The 18,935-nt window shown below is 37.3% G+C and overlaps 1 protein-coding gene and 1 long non-coding RNA gene across 3 annotated transcripts in view; both read right to left on the bottom strand.

Annotated features, from left to right (window-relative positions):
- LOC311615238 overlaps window positions 1–18,935 on the bottom strand; it is a 1,780,830-nt gene that overhangs the window by 1,405,051 nt on the left and 356,844 nt on the right. The gene's annotated exons all lie outside the window — the stretch shown is intronic.
- LOC311615173 (protocadherin-11 X-linked-like) overlaps window positions 1–18,935 on the bottom strand; it is a 68,776-nt gene that overhangs the window by 48,572 nt on the left and 1,269 nt on the right.

Genomic DNA, 18,935 nt, shown 5'->3' with positions numbered 1-18,935 from the left:
AGTCCACAGACCAACGCTCTACCACTGAGCCAAACAGGCTTCAGCAACAGGCCAATATTCTTGATTAACGTAGATGTTTAAATCCTCAACAAAATTCTAGCAAATCAGATCCAGCATTACATTCCAAAGATTATACACCATGACCAAGTGGGATTTATTTGAGGGATGCAAGGATAGTATAATATCTGCAAATCAATATATGTGATATATCATATAAACAAACTGAGAGACAAAGATCACATAATCATGTTAATCAATGCAGAAAAAGCATTTGACAAAATCAAACACCCTTTCTTGGTAACAACTCTTGGCAAAGTGGGAATAGAGAGATCATACCTCAATGTAATAAAAGCCTATAGCCAACATCATACTCAATGGGCAAAAAATAAATCAATTTCTCCTAGTAACAGTAACAATATGGTGATGCCAACTTTTACCACTCCTGTTTGATATATAATAGTACTGGAAATGCTAGTCATAGCGATCAGACAAGATGAAGAAATAAAAGGCATCCAAATTGGAAAAGAAGGATTAAAACTGTCTTTATTCACAGATGACATGTACTATACATAAAAACTCCCAAGACTCCATTAAAAAAACCAAAAACTAATAGATTTAATAAATGAATTTATCAATGCAGCAGGATACAAAATTAACACTCAGAAATCTATGGTCTTTTAATACACCAATAATGAACTCACAGAAAAAGAAACTAAAAAATCCCATTTATCATTGCAACAAATAAAATGATAAGATACCTAGGGATAAACTTAACTAAGGAGGTAAATGAGCTGTACTCAGAAAACTAAAGGACATTGAAAAAAGTGATAGAGAAAGATATGAACAAATGGAAGAACATAGCATGTTCATGGATTGGTAGAAACAAGGTCATTAAAATGTCCATACTAGCCAAAGCATTGAATTCAATGCAATCCCCATCAAAATACCAAGGTATATTTCACAGACCTAGAACAAACTCTCCAAAAGTTCATCTGAAAAAAGGAAAAATGCAAAATAGCCACTATCTTGAGAAAGAATAACAAAGTTGGAGGGATCACAATACTAGATATCAAGCTATATTAGCAAGTCACTATTCTCAAAACTGGTACTGGCACAAGAACAACATATAGAACAATGGATAGAACAGACATATAGACCAATAGAACAGAGAATAAAGAAACTGACCCAAGCTATTATGCTCAATTAATATTTGACAAAGGAGGCAAGAGCATACAATGGAGTCAAGACAGTCTTTTCAATAAATAGTTCTGGGAAAATTGGAAGGAGACATGCAAAAAAATGAAACTAGAACTCCAACTTACACCCTACATAAGAATAAACTCAAAATGGATAAAATGCCTAAATGTAAGTCAGGAAACCACAGGCAGAATAATACCAGACATATGTCATAGCAATATCATTACCAATACAGCTTCTAGGTCAATGGAGATTAAGGGGAAAATAAAACAAATGGGACTACATAAAAATAAAAAGAAACCATCAACAAAAAGAAACTGCAAAAGAAACCATCAACAAAACAAGAAAGCCCACTGCATGAAGAACATATTTGCTAATGATATTTGAGATAAGGGTTTAATCTCCAAAATTTACAAAACAAACAAACAAAACAAACAAAACAAAAGAAAACAAAAAAACTAATAGAACTTAACAAAAGGAAGATAAAGAATCCAATAAAAAATTGGGCAAAGGACCTAGACACTTTTTGAAAGAGGATATACAGAAGGCTGAGAGACATATGAAAACATGCTCAGTCACTAATATCAGAGAGATGCAAATCAAAACAGCAATCAGCTATCATCTCACACCTGTCAGAATGGCTATCATCAATAAATCAACAAATGAAAAGTGCTGGAAAGGATGTGGAGTAAAGGGAACCCTCGTGCACTACTGGTGGGAATGCAGACTGGTGCAGCCACTTTGGAAAACAGTATAGAGTTTCTCAAAAACTTAAAAATGGAACTCCTATTTGACCCAGTAATCCCACTTCTAGGACTGTATCCCAAGAAACCAGAAACAACAATCATAAAGTGTATATCCACCCTATGTTCATAGCAGCATAATTTACAATAGCTAAGATTTGGATAAGCCTAAGTGCCCATCAGCAGATGAATGGATTAAAAACCTGTGGTACATCTACACAATGATATACTATGCCATTATAAAAAAAGGAACTTTTACCATTTGAAACAGCATGGATGGAACTGCAAAGCATTATGCTATGCAAAATAAGCCAGTCGGAAAAAGATAATTATCACATGATCTCACTTGTATGTGGGATATAATGATCAATGTAAACTGATAAACAAAAATATATCCAGAGACAAATGGCAGGGGAGGAGGGTTAGAAATTAATCAAAGGACTTGTATGCATGCATATTACATAATCAATGGACATAGACACTGGGGTGGTGGGGGCTTGCCCTCTAGGGTGGGACTGGCTGGGGTGGTGTCAACTAGGGGAAAAAGAGACATATGTAATACTTTAAACAATAAAAAAAAAACGGGAGAAAAATAGCATTGTATATGCTTATTATAGCTTACTTACCTAAAACATAGAGAACAGAGACTATTTTACTTCTGTATATCTTTTATGTTGCAACTAATATCATAAATTGTATATATGAATCTCTTTTTCTTACAGAGTAACCTCATCTCTACAAAAGTTGAAAATTAACCTTATGCATGGTCACAGAGATAAGTTTTTTTTTTAATATATTTTATTGATTTTTTACAGAGTAGGAGAGAGTGATAGAGAGCTAGAAACGTCGATGAGAGAGTAACATCGACCAGCTGCCTCTTGCACACCCCCTTCCAGGGATGTGCCCGCAACCAAGGTACATGCCCCTGACCGGAATCGAACCTGGGACCTTTCAGTCCGCAGACCGACGCTCTACCACTGAGCCAAACCGGTTTCGGCGATAAGTTTTGTTTTGATATAAAACTAGAGTCCCAGTGCACGAATTTGTGCACAGGTGTGGTCCCAAGTGGTGGTGGTGGTGGGACACAATTGGCTCTCCAGGTGTGCAGTGGGATGCCCTTGCCAGCCTAGGATCTGATCAGTCCTACTGACATTTGTGTGGATTGACAGGAGGTACCTGGTGGCCTCTTTTATATTGTTTCTTCTTTGCATAGTGTCTAGGGAGAGAAAGCAGCCATGGTGCCTGAGGCCAACTTCCAGGATGCAATGGTTTAGTCAGGATCATGTGGCAGCACTTGTCCTTTGGTACCTGGCCTGTTCTCTGAAGATTGGACCTGTAGGACTACTGAGGGAAGGAGTAGCTGCCACTGGGCTGGTGAACTGCCTGGACAGGTTGGTCAGCAAAGCAGTGCTCCCACTGTGGGAGTGCACTGACTTCCAGGGGGAAGCTCCTGCATTGAGCATCTGCTGCCTGATGGTCAGTGCACATTATGGTCATTCCAGTAGTTTGGGTTGTTTGGTCCTTTGGTCACTTAGGCATATATATATTCTTTGTACTATTCAAAAATCAATTGTTAATAACTTTATTCTTTCAATACCCACTATCTACACTTCTTTCTTCTTTTTCTTTTTTCTTCCTTTGCCATATATCATGAAGCTGCTGTAATTCTTGCCCTCAGATTATCTGTCTATCAATCAAATCTAAGAGTCAGAAGACCATATTCTGGTTCCCAACTCTATACTAGTCAAAAGAAAAAATAAATTAATATTCTGATATGCATTTTACAAATATTTAAAACTAGAGGTCTCATGCACAGGGGTTGTCCCTAGGCCCAGCTTGCACCTGCTCCAATCTGGGACCCCTCGAAGGATGTCCGATTGCCCATTTAGGCCCGATCATCCTTCGAGGATCAGGCCTAAATGGGCAGTCGGACATCCCTGGAGGGGTCCCAGATTGGAGAGGGTGCAGACTGGGCTGAGAGACCCCTTCCCTTTACACGAATTTCGTGCACTGGGCCTCTAGTACGCATACACACACACACACACACACACACACACACACACACACACACACACGCACACACACACACACACACACACTGAGTGGCCAGATTATTATGTGTTCAGAGATCATAATAATCTGGCCACTCAGTGTATTTTGTTGTTATTGTTGACATTATTAAGATGTCTCCCATTTTCCAACTTTTGCCACTTCCAAGGACACTTCCACCTCCCCTCCCTCTGGCACTCACCATATTGTTGTCTGCATCCATGGCCTATGCATGTGCGTTCTTATTTATTTTTAAAAAATATATTTTATTGATTTTTTTTTACAGAGAGGACGGGAGAGGGATAGAGAGGTAGAAACATCGATGAGAGAGAAACATCCACCAGCTGCCTCCTGCGCAAACCCCACCGGGGATGTGCCCACAATCAAGGTACATGCCTTTGACCGGAATCAAACCTGGGACCTTCCAGTCCGCAGGCCGACACTCTGTCCACTGAGCCAAATCAGTTCCTGCTGCATATAAATTCTTTAGATATTCTCTTCAGCTTCTTTCATCCTGCCCCCCCCCCACCTCCCCTCTTATATCTGTTAGTCTCTACCATGTATCCATGCATTTGGTTCTATTTGTCAGCTTATTTTGTTCATTAGATTCTACATATAAGTGAGATCATATAGTATTTGTCTTTTGCTTAGCATAATAATCTCCAGGTTCATCTATGCTGTATCAAAAAGTAATAGTTTCTTCCTTTTTACAGCCATGTAGTATTCCCTTGTGTAAATGTACCATAGGTATTTTATCTATCTATCTATCTATCTATCTATCTATCTATCTAATTGGACCTTTTTTTCTACAATTAATTTGCATTCCATTTGAATATGAAAAAAATGTTATTTTTAAGATAAATCTTTATTGTTCAGATGACTACATATGTTCCTCTTTTTTCCCCCATAGCTTCCCTCCACCTGATTCCCCACCCCACCCCATGCCCTTAACCCCGCCAAGGTCTTCATCCCTAGGTGTAAGATTTTTGTCCAATCTCTTCCCACACCCCTCACACATTCTTTGCCCCAGAATTGTCACTCCACTCCCTTTCTATGCCCCTGATTCTATTATATTCATCAGTTTATTCTCTTTATCAGATTAAAAAAAATATATATTTTATTAATTTTTTACAGAGAGGAAGAGAGAGCCATAAAGAGTTAGAAACATCAATGAGAGAGAAACATCTATCAGCTGTCTCCTGCTCAACATCTACTGGGGATGTGCCCACAACCAAGGTACATGCCCTTGACTGGAATTGAACCTGGGACCTTACAGTCCACAGGCCGGCAATCTATCCACTGAGCCAAACGGGTTTCAGCTGCCTTTGGCATTTTAATTATGATGTGTCTTGGTGTGGTCCTCTTTGGATTCCTTTTGTTTGGGGTTCTGTGTGCTTCCTGGACTTGTAAGTCTATTTCTTTCACCAGGTAGGGGAAGTTTTTTGTCATTATTTATTCTAATAGGTTTTCAATATTTTGCTCTTTCTCTTCTTCTGGCACCCCCATAATTTGGATGTTGGTATCCTTAAAGTTGTCCCAGAGGCTCCTTACACTGTCTTCATAGTTTTGGATTTTTTTTTTTCTTTTTGTTTTTCTGGTTGGGTGTTTTTTATTTCCTCATGTTTCAAATCTTTGGTTGATTCTTGGGGTCCTTTGATCTACTGTTGAATTTCTGTATATTCTTTATTGCAGACAGTGTATACTTAATTTCTGACTGGTCTTTTTCCATTTTTTTTATTTCTTTTTTGCATTTTCATTAAGATCTTTAAAGGTCTCATTAAGTTCCTCAGAGGTTTTTAGCAGTTTCTTGAATAACTTTAAAAATGTGGTTTTGAACTCTATGTCCAGTAATTTGCTTTCTTCCATTTCTTTCATTTGTAACATGTTTCTTTGTCTTCTCATTCTGAGACAGGACTTGTTTCAGTGGGGCTTTGGTGCTCACTGAGTCTGCCTCTTGAATATGCTACTTATGGATGTGAGAAGTTGAAATCTGGTGTCGTATCACACTGACCATTTGGTACACTGGCTTCTGGATCTCCAATGGCGTGCAGGTCAGCTACTGTCTGAGGCCAACCAGCAGGAGCTACAGAGTGGTCTGCAAATTTCTCCTGGTCTGACCAGAGCTTCAGTTTGTTAGGTTGAGCTGCTATGGGGCAGGCAATTTATAGGCAAAAGCCGCTGCTCATAGTTTGGGTGGGTTTGTAAATTAACAGGGCAGGGTCTCAGGGAGTCACTAGGGCATGGCAAATAGTGATGGTTGCCAGTCAGCTGTCTCTGCATCTCCGTGTTTCCATGTCCCCATGCCCTATGCCACACAGCGCAGTAAACAATGATTCCTGTGCTCAGCTCTTCAAGAAAGCCACCCTCACTTTCCAACCCGATTGCAGACAGGCAGCTTCTCTCTGTAGGGGTCTGGGTCCCCAGAGTCTCACCAGAAACTGGAGTTCAGAGTAGTGGGATGCTGTGTCCCCCTTCAGGTTGAAAGAAACAGTCTCTCCCCCCTCACCCCCCTATCACCAACCACCAGCCAGATTTGTGCACCTCTGTACCTCACCTTTTCTGCACTTGTGCACTTCTCAATGCTCTTTTCTCTTTCCTTCTAGTTATAGAACTTCTACTCAGCCAGCTTTCCCATGGTTCTGGGTGATAGATGTTTTGTCTTTTAGTTGTAGGTTTGATGTGGTTGTAAGAGGCAGATGTACAGGTGTATAGCCTATGCTGCCATCTTGATTTCTCCCCATTGCTATTTTATTACACTCATCTACTCATGGGTGCAGTGGCCAAATGGTAAGATGTTGGTCTTGTAATCTCCACATATTTGTGGGTTTCTTTACTTCTGTTTCTCAGTAGATTTTTAATTTCAAAGTATTTTGGTCATATGATATTCCTGGTATAATTTTAATCTTCCTCGATTTGCTACAGTTAGTTTTGTGACCAGTCATATAGTCTATCATTGAGAATGTTCCATGTGCCCTGGAAAAGAATGTATAATCTGATATTCTGGGATGAAAGACTCTGCAGATGTTTATTATGTCCATTTGGTTTAATGTGTCATTTAAAGTTGATATTTATTAAGTTTCTGTTTTGGTCGATTTATCTAAAGCTGTCAATGGAGTATCAATATGATTGTGGTTTTGTCAGTTTCTCTCTTCAGTTCTATTAGTAGCTACTTTATATATTTTGTTGCTTCCTGGTTGGGAATATATATATATAAAGAAGTGTTATGTCTTCTTGATATCCCCTTTATTATTATATAATATCCATTTTTCTCTCATATTTCCTTGGTTATCTTGAAATCCATCTTGTCAAATATAAGTATGGCTAAACTTGCATTCCTGTGGATGTTATTTGCTTAAGAATAATTTTCCACCTTTTCACTTTTAGTCAAAATTTGTCTGTGCAGCTTAGCTGTGTTTCATTAAGGCATCATATGGCTGGGTTTTATTTTTTATCCAATTTGCTGCTTTGTGCCTCTTTGTTGGTGAATTCAGTCCATTTACATTTAGAGTTAATTCTTGGTGTATGATAATTTCCTATAGTCATTTTATCCTTTATTTTCTGGTATCTCTGTGCTTCCATTGGTTCTTTTCTTTGTGTTTCTATCTATTGTTTTTCTTTGATGGTGTTACATATTTCTTTCCTATGTTTCCTCTATTTTAAAGGTATGTGTCTAAGTTTTAGGTTTTCACATGAGGTTACCATTAGGGTTATGAAAAAGAGAGTTTCATGAATACAATAGTCTTTTTTCTTTTGAATGCATCTGGCTTCCATCCTCCTTTGCAAATCCAGACCTTTTACCCCTCCCTTTTTATGATTTTGTTATCACAAATCATCTGTGGTTTTGAAATAAGGTTGTTGGTTATCTTACTCATAGTTCTGTGATTTTTTTGTGTTTTGTTTTGTTTCAGGTACAATAATCCTCTTCAGTATTTTGTGCAATGGAGGTCTTCTATTTCTCTTTCATATCTAAAGGATAAGTTTGCTGGATATATTATACTTGGCTAGTAATTTATTTTTTTCAGTAGGTTGAATATTTGCTTCCACTCTCTTCTAGCTTGTAGTGTTTCTCCTGAGAAGTTTGATAATAACTTAATGAACATTCCTTTATAGGTTACTTTCTTCTTTTCTCTGTCTGCTCTGAGAATTATTTTTTGTCATTAATTTTTGACAGTTTTAATATAGTGTACTTTGGAAAAGGCCTTTTTGGATTGAGGTAATTAGGCATTCTGTTTCCTTCTTGGATTCCAGGATCTAGCTCTTTTCATAGGTTTGAGATGCTTTCATCAGCTATGTGTTTGAATAGACTCTCTGTTTCCTTCTCTCTCTTCTTCTTCTTTTGGTTTGCCTATTATTTTTATACTAGAGGCCTGGTACAGGAAATGTGTGCACTGGGGGTGGGGAGTCTCTCAGCCAAGCCTGTGCCCTCTCACAGTCTGGGACCCCTCTCTCCTTACTGCCTGCCTGATTGCTGCTCCCTACAGCTTGGCTCACTGCTCCTTAATGCTGCTGCAGAGGTTTCCACCACCTCCGCTGCACTTGCCAAACATAAGCCCAGCTTCTGGCTGAGTGGCGCTCCCCCTGTGGGAGCACACTTACCACCAGGGGGCAGTTCTTACGTTGATCATATGCTCCCTGGTGGTTAGTTCATAGCGACCAGTCATTCCACTGTTCGGTCGATTTTCATATTAGGGTTTTATTATATAGGATTGCTTTTTCTAATGGAGTCAGATAGTTCTCTTATAGTTCTTTTATTTTTTTATGCTCAGTTTTTTTTCTCTTTTTCCTTTTCTGTCATTTCTAGATTTCTATTTGATATCAATAATAATTTCCTCCATTTGGTCATCTCTATTCCCTATTCTTGGTATTTCATTTTGCTTTTTATTGATTTCATAGAAAGAAGAGTGAGAGATGGGTAGAAACATCAATAATGAGAGAGAATAATTGATCAGCTTCTTCCTGCATGCCCCCTATTGAGGATGGAGTCCACAACCCTGGCATATGCCCTGATTGTCATCAAACTGTGACCTCCTGGATCATGGGTTAATGCTCAACCACTGAACAACCCTGCCAGGCTTGCTAGTTCATTCTTGATATCCTTTATTAAGTTCTTCATTTCCACAATTTCTATTTGTTTATTTTTTTTAGTTTTAATATTTTTTGTAAAGTACTTATTTTGTTCCTTTAATTGTTTTCTCAGTTAATTAAGGTCCTTATCTGTTTTTTTCTTGCACCGCATTTAGTTTTTTTTTATTTTTTCAGAACTATAATCTTTATTTCTTTGTCATTTAAATCACATATTCCCATGTCTTTAAGTTTGTTTTTTGGAGATTTTTCATTTTCCTTTTGAACTGCCTTACTATCTTGGTTATTCTTGGTATTTGATGGATTCCTTCTCTGTGCAGGCATTTATGTATAGGTGTCATTTATCTAGCAGATTAATATGAATAGGCCTTTCTATTATTTTCCAATAAGTGGAGATAAATCATAAGTTTTTATGTCTGTGAAATGCCATACCTGTCACTACAGCCAGTCAGATACTGCCATTAGTGTAGTTGAAATTCATCAGGGGAGAGTGAGTGAGCTGGGGGAACCCAGCAGCCTTCTGTGTTGTTTTGTCATTTCAGTAATGATGATCTCAGCCATCCTGACATTTGGGAGTCCTCTCTGTTCTCCAACCCTGAAACCAGTAACAGAGTACACTCTTTGCAAAGGGATGAAATTGATTCTGTAGTACCAGTTCTCCAGCTTGCATATAGTATGCTCCATAACTAGACACCAAGGACAAAAGGAGGCGAGCTCTGGGAGATTACAGGCAACCAAACTCCATGGCTTTGTTTCTCTGTCTGGATTGCTGACTGGCCTACAACCACTTCCTCACTTCAGTGTTCTGTCTTGACCAGGAACCCGGGCTCAGCCATAGCTTTCACTGCTTACTCTTATAGGAATGCTCACTAAATTTCTTTGCTCCTCCTGGCTGAGTGGAGTGCCAGCCACAACTGAATTCCTCCCCTTTCTGGGCTGAGCCTCGCTCTGAGCTTTCAGCTGCAGAACTACAAGGATGGCTCCGCTTAGTTTCTTGATTTTATCACCTCCCCACTTCACTCACACTTGCCCACCTTTAGATGTTTCAATGTGCATATCTCTCAGGTGTGTTTGTGCATTTACCATGGAATCCTTTGTAGAGTTACAGCCATTCAAATTGTTGAAACTTCAAGGGGTTCTCTCATGCTGTCATTCATTTACCACTGCCTTTATTTTAAGTTAATTAATATACAGTTGTCAAAAGCAGGACCCTTTCATGTACAAACTGACCTATCTTTGCCTATATTTTTAAAAATTATTTCCCCCATTATTATGTGATCTTTTCATATGAATTTTATATTTCTTTAGTTAGTATAAACTATGATTTTGTTAGTTTTGTCTATTCAACACAAATAGAAAAAATATGTGTTAACAAAGTTCTTATTTTATTATGTAGCACAGAGGGTCTTTTAAAATAAATTACTAGGGTTAACCTATGTACTTTCAAATTGTAACATTTATTAAAGTTTATGGATGAATCAAAACATGTTTCTTTCCTTTTTTTATTTAACCACTCTATCCTGCCAGCATACAAACTATTTTCATGACAGGACCTTTTTGTAAGTCAAAGTGCATTCAGTTTACATGACTCGTGCTTTAGACCTCTGCATGCCCAGGTATAAGCTTTATATCCCATATGCATTATTTTTAACAAAGAATCAAAGTAGTATTTGTACCTGGAGCCATACAAACATCCCAGTAGTTTAGGTGCATTGTATAGTTTACTTTTAGCTTATCACAAATTCTAAAGTAGAATGAAATGTTTTTAATTTGACAAGCCTTTGCTTTTACCTGTTAAATTTTACTTTCAAATTAAATTGGTTTTGCTTAGACTGTGGTGTCTAATATGGTAGCTACCACCACATGTGACAATTAAAATTAAATAAAATTTTAAATTCAGTTCAATAGTAACACTAATTCTATTTCAAGTATCCAATAGCAACATGTGGCCAGTTCCTATATTGGATATCACATATTATGAAAATGTAGTCATTGCAGGAAGTTCTATTGGCCAGTGTTGTTTTAAAGCATTCACTAACCCTCACATTTCTATAAACAGCCACATATTTTTTAAAAATATATTTTATTGATTCTTACAGGGAGAAAGGGAGAGGGATGGAGAGCTAGAAACATTGACCAGCTGCCTCCTGCACCCCACCCCCACAGGGGGTGCGCCCACAACCAATGTACATGCCCTTGACTGGAATCGAACTTGGAACCTTTCAGTCTGCAAACTGACGCTCTATCCACTGAGCCAAACCAGTTTTGGCAATAGCCACATATTTTAAAGCATCTCCAAAAATATTTATCTACTCTCTAGTTAGTGCTTATTCTACCCAATTCTGCCCCTGTGGCATTTACATCATCATCGTCATATTATGAAAGAAGGAACTAAAGGTCAAATATGTTAAGCTGGAAGTGGGTTTTCTAGTTTTTCCTAAATACAAAATTGTGATCTATATCTATCTTATTCTTACAACTTTTTCCATTGCCACTGGATTTTACCTAAATTCTCATTTATAAATAACCTATCACTTCTGTTTTTACTTATATTCACACACAAATTTACATATCACTCAAATTCACTCATCAGTTTTGTAGCCTTCAATTTTTCAATGGATTTATAAATAAATACGTATATATTCACAAGATATTGACATCAGCTGAGAAGTTTCCCAATATTTCACACCTTGTAGGCCAAAACCTTCAGGTAATATAGTACATTAAAATATCTTTTTTAAAAATATATTTTATTGATTTTTTACAGAGAGGAAGAGAGAAGGATAGAGAGTTAGAAACATCGATGAGAGAGAATCACCGATCAGCTGCCTCTTGTACACCCCCTACTGGGGATGTGCCTGCAACCAAGGTACATGCCCTTTACCCGAATTGAACCTGGGACCTTTCAGTCCACAAGCCGATGCTCTATCCACTGAGCCAAACCGGTTTTGGCCATTAAAATATCTTACTTATATGACCTTTGAATACTTTTAGCATTGATCATGTAAATCATAATCTAGTAATGAATTGTCAAAAAATGTTTATAAAATGTTGAAAATTCCTTGACCATATCTATATTAAATCTACACATTTGTTCTTTTACAAATTTTTCAAGATCATTAAAGCACATTGTATTATTTCAAATATCAAAATCTCAGTTTTCTACTGCCCTATATATCACATTAGGTAATTAAAATATTTTTAAGAACACCATTTAATTTTCTTTCTGACTGCCTCATCCAAGACCCAACTCAAGGCAAAATAGGTTATTCAGATTAATTGAAGCTTTTGCACTAAAAGGTTTACTTACACTCTACTGCAAGTAAATCCTCTGTGTTTTCAAAGAATTGGAACAAATGAAAATGTTTAACATTAACAAGCAGCACATTGGCTGAAATTCACTATCATTTTGATAATTCAACATGCTTAAACATCTGACCTTGACTTGAAAATAATTATGAAAAATAATTATCATTATTTTATATAAGTGTAGAAATGCTAGTAATGAAAAATGTTCTAAGCACCGCTCAAGTAAATTTATTCAGAATATTTTTAAAAGGCAAGATAAAGCTTTATATAAAAAATAATCACTGAGAAAGGAGGAAAGATGGCTGCTGACAGGAAGGCAGACTGCAAGATAGTGCGTGAGTGAGAGAATGAAAAGAGAATGTATGGTCACACTGGGAATGTTTATTTGTGAGTTGAGGGACAGCTATACTCCCAGTGACTGTTGGGGATAGCCAGACAGGGTTTCCCTGACCTGGCAGCCTCCACTGCTGCTGAAATCCCTCTTGGAGCAACTGACTCTGAAGCTGAGACCACGTCATCTTGAAGGGAAGAGTGACTGTTACTGGAATTCTAAAAATCTCTGGAATCTACAACAGTGATACCCAGAAAACACCAGTGAACCCAGGAACACTGGAACCCATTCAGCAAGAATACTCGGACTCAGAGGAGTTCTACACCTTCTCACAGAAAGGTCAGATTTTGCCTATTATAAGGAGAGAGAAAACTACATAACCAGACACCCAGAAAAGAGAGGTCATGGGGAGACAAAGAAATAGTGGGTTTGAGAAAGAAAAGGAGGCATCAGTAGAAAATGAATTAAACAAAATGGAGGCAGGGAAAAAATTCAGAGAAATGGTCATAAGGTGGTTGAAAAGAATGGAAGAGTAATACATCAATATGTATAGGAACCAAGAGGAAATGAAGAACCAAGAAGAAATGAAAAATGGCATCACTGCTATAAAGAACTCAATAGAAAGCATCAATATAAAACTAGAAGACACAGAGCACCACATCAGTGAGCTAGAAAACAAGGTAGAAAAAAAATACCCAAACAGAGCAACATAGCATCTAGAAAAAAAAAAAAAAAAGAAAGAAAAAAAAGAAAAGGAGGAGAGCCTAAGGGACCTTCAACACCAAGGCACATTATAATTAAATTGCCAAACACCAACAACAAAGAATCTTAAAAGTGGCCAGAGAGAGAGAAAAAGTTACCTACAAAGGATCCCCCATCAGACTAGCAACTGATTTCTCAACAGAAATACATCAGGCAAGAAGGGAATGGAATGAAATATACAAAGTCAAGAAAAGGAAGGGTCTGAATCCAAGAATACTGCACCCGGCAAGGCAATCAATCAAAATTGAGGGTGAAATCAGGAACTTCAAAGACAGAAAAGGACTAAGGGAGTTTATTACAACCAAACCAGCAAAGCAAGAAATGCTAAAGAGTCTGCTGTAAAAATAAGAATTGAAAAGTGAAGAAGGAACACAGGGGTAAATAATAAAAACAGCGACAACCAAGTACTTATCAATAATAACTTTAAATGTAAATAGACTAAATGCCCCAATTAAAAGACATAGGGTAACTGATTAAATAAGAAAACATGACCCATGTTTCTGCTGTCTACAGGAAACCTACCTCAGGAAAAAAAAAAAATGCACAGAGACTGAGGGTGAAGGGATGGAAAATGTTTTTTCAGGCAAATGGAAATGAAAAAAATGCTGGGGTAGCAATACTTATATCTGACAAATTAGATCTCAAAGTGAAGGACATAAAAAGAGATAAGGAAGGCCACTTCATAATACTAAAGGGAGCAATCCAACAAGAAGAAACAACTCTGGTAAACATATACACACTCAATACAGGAGCACCCAAATAAATTTGAAAAAAAATTCTAGCAATATAATCACAGTAAGGTACTTTAATACCTCATGATCACCATTGGACAAATCCTCTAAACAAAACATCAGCAAAGAAATATCAATCCTAAATGACTCAGTAGATCATATGGAATTAATTCACATCTTCAGAACATTTCACCCAAAACCACAGAATATACATTCTTCTCAAGTGTACAGGGGTCATTTTCAATCATAGACCATATATTGGGTCACAGGCAAAGTCTCTTAAATCTTAAGAAGATATACATCTTATCAAGCATCTTCTCAGATCACAATGGCATAAAACTGGAAATCAACTACAATAAAAAAAATCCAAAAAAATTAAACACATGGAGAATAAATAGCATGCAATTAAACTATGAATTGGTTACCAGATAGATCAAAGAAGAAATAAAAAGATCATGGCAACAAATGACAATGAAAACACAACAATCCAAAATCTATGGGACACAGAGAAAGGAGTCTTGAGAGGGAAGTCTATAGCTCTACAAGCCTACTGCAAAAAACAAAAAACAGTGGTAATAAATTGCCTAACCCTATAAGTGAAAGTGTTAGAAAGAGAGCAACAAGAAAAGCCCAGTGTAAGCAGAAGGAAGGAAATAATAAAGATCAGAGTGGAGGTAAACAACATAAATTGAAGTGGTCATCAAAAAGCTTCTAGCAAACAAAAGCTTGGGCCAGACGGCTTCACAGTGGAGTTTTGCCAAACATTATAGGAAGAACTACAACCTATCCTCCTCAGAATAGTCAAAAAAATTCAAGAGGAAGGAACAGTTCCAAGCTCATTCTATGAAGCCAGCATCACCCTAATACCAAAGTCAGATAAAGACACCACAAATGAAGAGAATCATAGGCCAATATCCCTCAAGAACATAGATGGCAAAATCCTCAACAAAATTCTAGCAAATCTGATCCAGCAGTACAACAGCAAGATCATAGAACTTGACCAAGTAGGATTTTTGCTAGGGATGCAAGGGTTGTAAAATATTTGCAAACCAATAAATGTGATACATTGCGTAAACAAATTGAGAGATAAAAATCACATAGTCATATCAATTGATGCAGAAAAGGCATTTGACAAAATCTAACACCATTCCATGATAAAAACTCACAACAGGGTGGGAATAAAAGGCTCATAACTCAACATAATAAAAACCATATATGACAAACCCACAGCTAACATCATACTCAATGGGCAAAAACTTAAACCATTTCCCCAAGGAACAGAACAATCAGGGATGCCCACTCTCACCACTCTTGTTTGACATAGTATTGGAAGTATTCGCCATTATTACACAAGAAGAAGAAATGAAAGTCATCCAAATTGGAAAAGAAGGAAAACTGTACTTATTAGCAAATGACATAATATTGTACATTAAAAAAAAACTAAAAAAATTAATTATAGTTAATAAATGAATTCAGCAATGTAGCAAGATACAAAATTAATGCCAAGAAATCTATGGCATTTCTATACACCAATAGTTAACTTACAGAAAGAGAGACTTAAAAAGCAATCCCATTTAACATCACTCAAAAAAAAAAAAGGATACCTAGGAATAAACTTAACTAAGGCAGTAAAAGACTTGTATGTTGAAAACTACAGGACACTGAAAAAAGAGATAGTGGAAGATGTAAACAGATGGAAGAAAATACCATGTTCACAGATTGATAGAGTCAACATCATTAAAATGTGCATACTACCCAAAGCAATCTATAGATTCAATGCACTCCCCATTAAAATATCAATGGCAAATTTCACAAACCTAGAAAGAACTCAAAAATTCATCTGGAATAAAATAAATAAAAAAGGACCCCGAATTGCTGCAGCAATCCTGAGAAAGAAGAACAAAGTAAGTGGGATCTCAATACCAGATTTCAAGCTGTATTACAAAGCCACTGTTCTCAAAACAGCCTGCTACTTGTAGTATAAGAACAGATATATAGACCAAGGGAATAGAATAGAGAACCCAGAAATCAACCCAAAACACTATGCTCAATTAATATTTGACAAAGGAGGCATGAACATACAATGGTGTTGGGACAGACTCTTCAGTAAATGGTGTTGGGAATATTGGACAGATACATGCAATAAAATGAAACTAGACCACCAACTTACACCATACACAAAAGTAAACTCAGAATGGATAAAGGATTTAAACATAAGACAGGAAACCATAAAAATACTAGAGGAATCCACAGGCAGCAAAATCTCAGACATATGCCAAAGTAATTTCTTCACAGATACCACCCTTAGAGCAATGAAAATTAAAGAGAAAATAAACAAATGGGACTACAAGAAAATAAAAAGCTTTTACACATCCAAAGAAACCATCAACAAAACAAGAAAGCCCACTGTACAAGAGAACATATTTGCCAATGTTATCACTGATATAGGTTTAATCTCCAGCATTTACAGGGAACTCATACAACATAACAAAAGGAAGAGAAACAACCCAATCAAAAAATGGGCAACTGATCTAAATAGATACTTTTTGAAAGAAGACAGAAGGAAGGCCAGGAGACATATGAAAACCTGCTCAAAGTCACTAATCATCAGAGAGATGCAAATCAAAACAACAATGTGGTACCATCTCACACCTGTCAGAATGGCTATCATCAACAAATCAACAAACAACAGGTGTTGGTGAGGATGCAAAGAAAAAGGAACTCTTTTGCACTGCTGGTGGGAATGCAGACTGGTACAGCCACTGTGGAGAACAGTATAGAATTTCCTCAAAAAACTGAAAAATGGAACTCCCATTTGACCCAGTAATACCACTTCTAGGAATATATGCCAAGAAACTAGAAATACCAATCAGAAAAGATATATGCACCCATATCTTCATAGCAGGACAATTTAAAATAGCTAAGATTTGGAAACAGCCCAAATGCCCATCAGTAGATGAGTGGATTAAAAAACTGTGGTACATCTACACAATGAAATACTATGCTGCAGTAATACATCTACACAATGAAATACTATGCTGCAGTAAAAAAGAAACTCCTACCATTTGCAACAACATGTATGGAGATGGAGAGCATTATGCTAAGTGAAATAAGCCAGGCAGAAAAAGATAAATATCCCATGATCTAACTCATTTTTGGAATCTAATTAACAATATAAACTGATGAACAAATCCAGATCCAGAAACAGAGAAACATCAATCAAAATGTCAAACCTCAGGAAAGAAAACAACTCCAAGACCATGTGGATTCTTGCAACAGAGAGGAATTGACAGGAGTGCTCCGGCCATGAAGACAAAAGAGAAACAGTCCAGAGATGGAAGACGCTGAGGATGCTTTGCCATACTAGCAGTCAGCAGCTGTGCATCGCTGAAGGATGCCGAGGACCAAACCAAGAAAGGCGGACCTGCATTACCACCATTTGTTCACCATACAGAACTGAAATATCATTGCTAACATGTACACATAAGGAACTGTTTGACATAGAAATTGGGACTCAAAAGAACTGTTGGCCCAGAAAGAAACTCACTATAGACTGATTCATTTGCCTCTCAGTTTCCATTATTGGTTGTCTCATTTTCAGTTCTTATAAGTGTATTTCTAGTATCACATGAGCTCACTCATCTAGGGGAAATGATGAACAACATAGACTGATGAACAAGAACAGCATCGATCAGACTGTCAGACCTCAGAGGGAAATTGGGGGTGGGGGTGGGTATAAGGGAGAGATATCAACCAAAGAACTTGTGTGCATGCATATGAGCCTAATCAGTGGTCACAGACAACAGGGGGGTGGGGGCATGCGTGGGGAGGAGTTTGGAATGGGAATGGGGGGGGTGATGACAACTATGTGATACCTTAATTAATAAAGTAAATTAAAAAAAAGATAAATGATATAATTTTAAAAATGGCCAACAAACCTATCATAAATAGACACTTTTTGAAAGAAGACAGAAGGAAGGCCAAGAGGCATATGAAAACATGCCCAAAGTCATTAATTATTCAAGCAATTCAAATCAAAACAACAGTGTGGTACCATCTCACACCTGTCAGAATGGCAACTATCAACAAATCAACAAAGGACAAGTGCTGGCGAGGATGTGCAGAAAAAAAAGAACCCTTGTGCACTATTGGTGGGAATGCTGACTGGTGCGGCCACTGTGGAGAACATCATGGAGTTTCCTTAAAAACCTAAAAATGGAACTCCCATTTGACCCAGTAATCCCACTCCTTGGAATATATCCCAAGAAACTAGAAACACCAGTTAGAAAGGATATATGCACCCCTATGTTCATAGCAGCCCACTTTACAATAGCTAAGATTTGGAAACAGCTTAAATGACCCTCAGAAGATGAGTGAATTAGAAAAACATGGTACATTTACACAATAGAATAGTATGCTGCTATAGAAAAGAAGGAATTCTTACCATTTGCAGCAGCATACATGGAACTGGAGAACATTATGCTAATTGAAATAAGCCAGTCAGTGAAAGAAAAATACCACTTGATTTACTCATTTATGAAAAATAAAGAATATTACAACCTGATGAATAAAAAGATATAGAGAGGCAGTGAAGCATGGAACAGACTGTCAAATTACAGCAGAAAGGCTGGGGAGTGTTGGAGAGCTGGGGTAAGAGATCAACCGAAGGACTGGTATGCATGCATATAAGCACAATCAATGGACACAAGACACTGGGGTGGGTGGGATGAG

The sequence above is a fragment of the Pipistrellus hanaki genome, assembly GCF_964339955.1.
Source record: "Pipistrellus hanaki genome assembly, chromosome: X".
Taxonomy (NCBI): domain Eukaryota; kingdom Metazoa; phylum Chordata; class Mammalia; order Chiroptera; family Vespertilionidae; genus Pipistrellus; species Pipistrellus hanaki.
The sequence above is the reverse complement of the archived record's forward strand: the minus strand, read 5'-3'. Positions and strand labels throughout refer to the sequence as shown.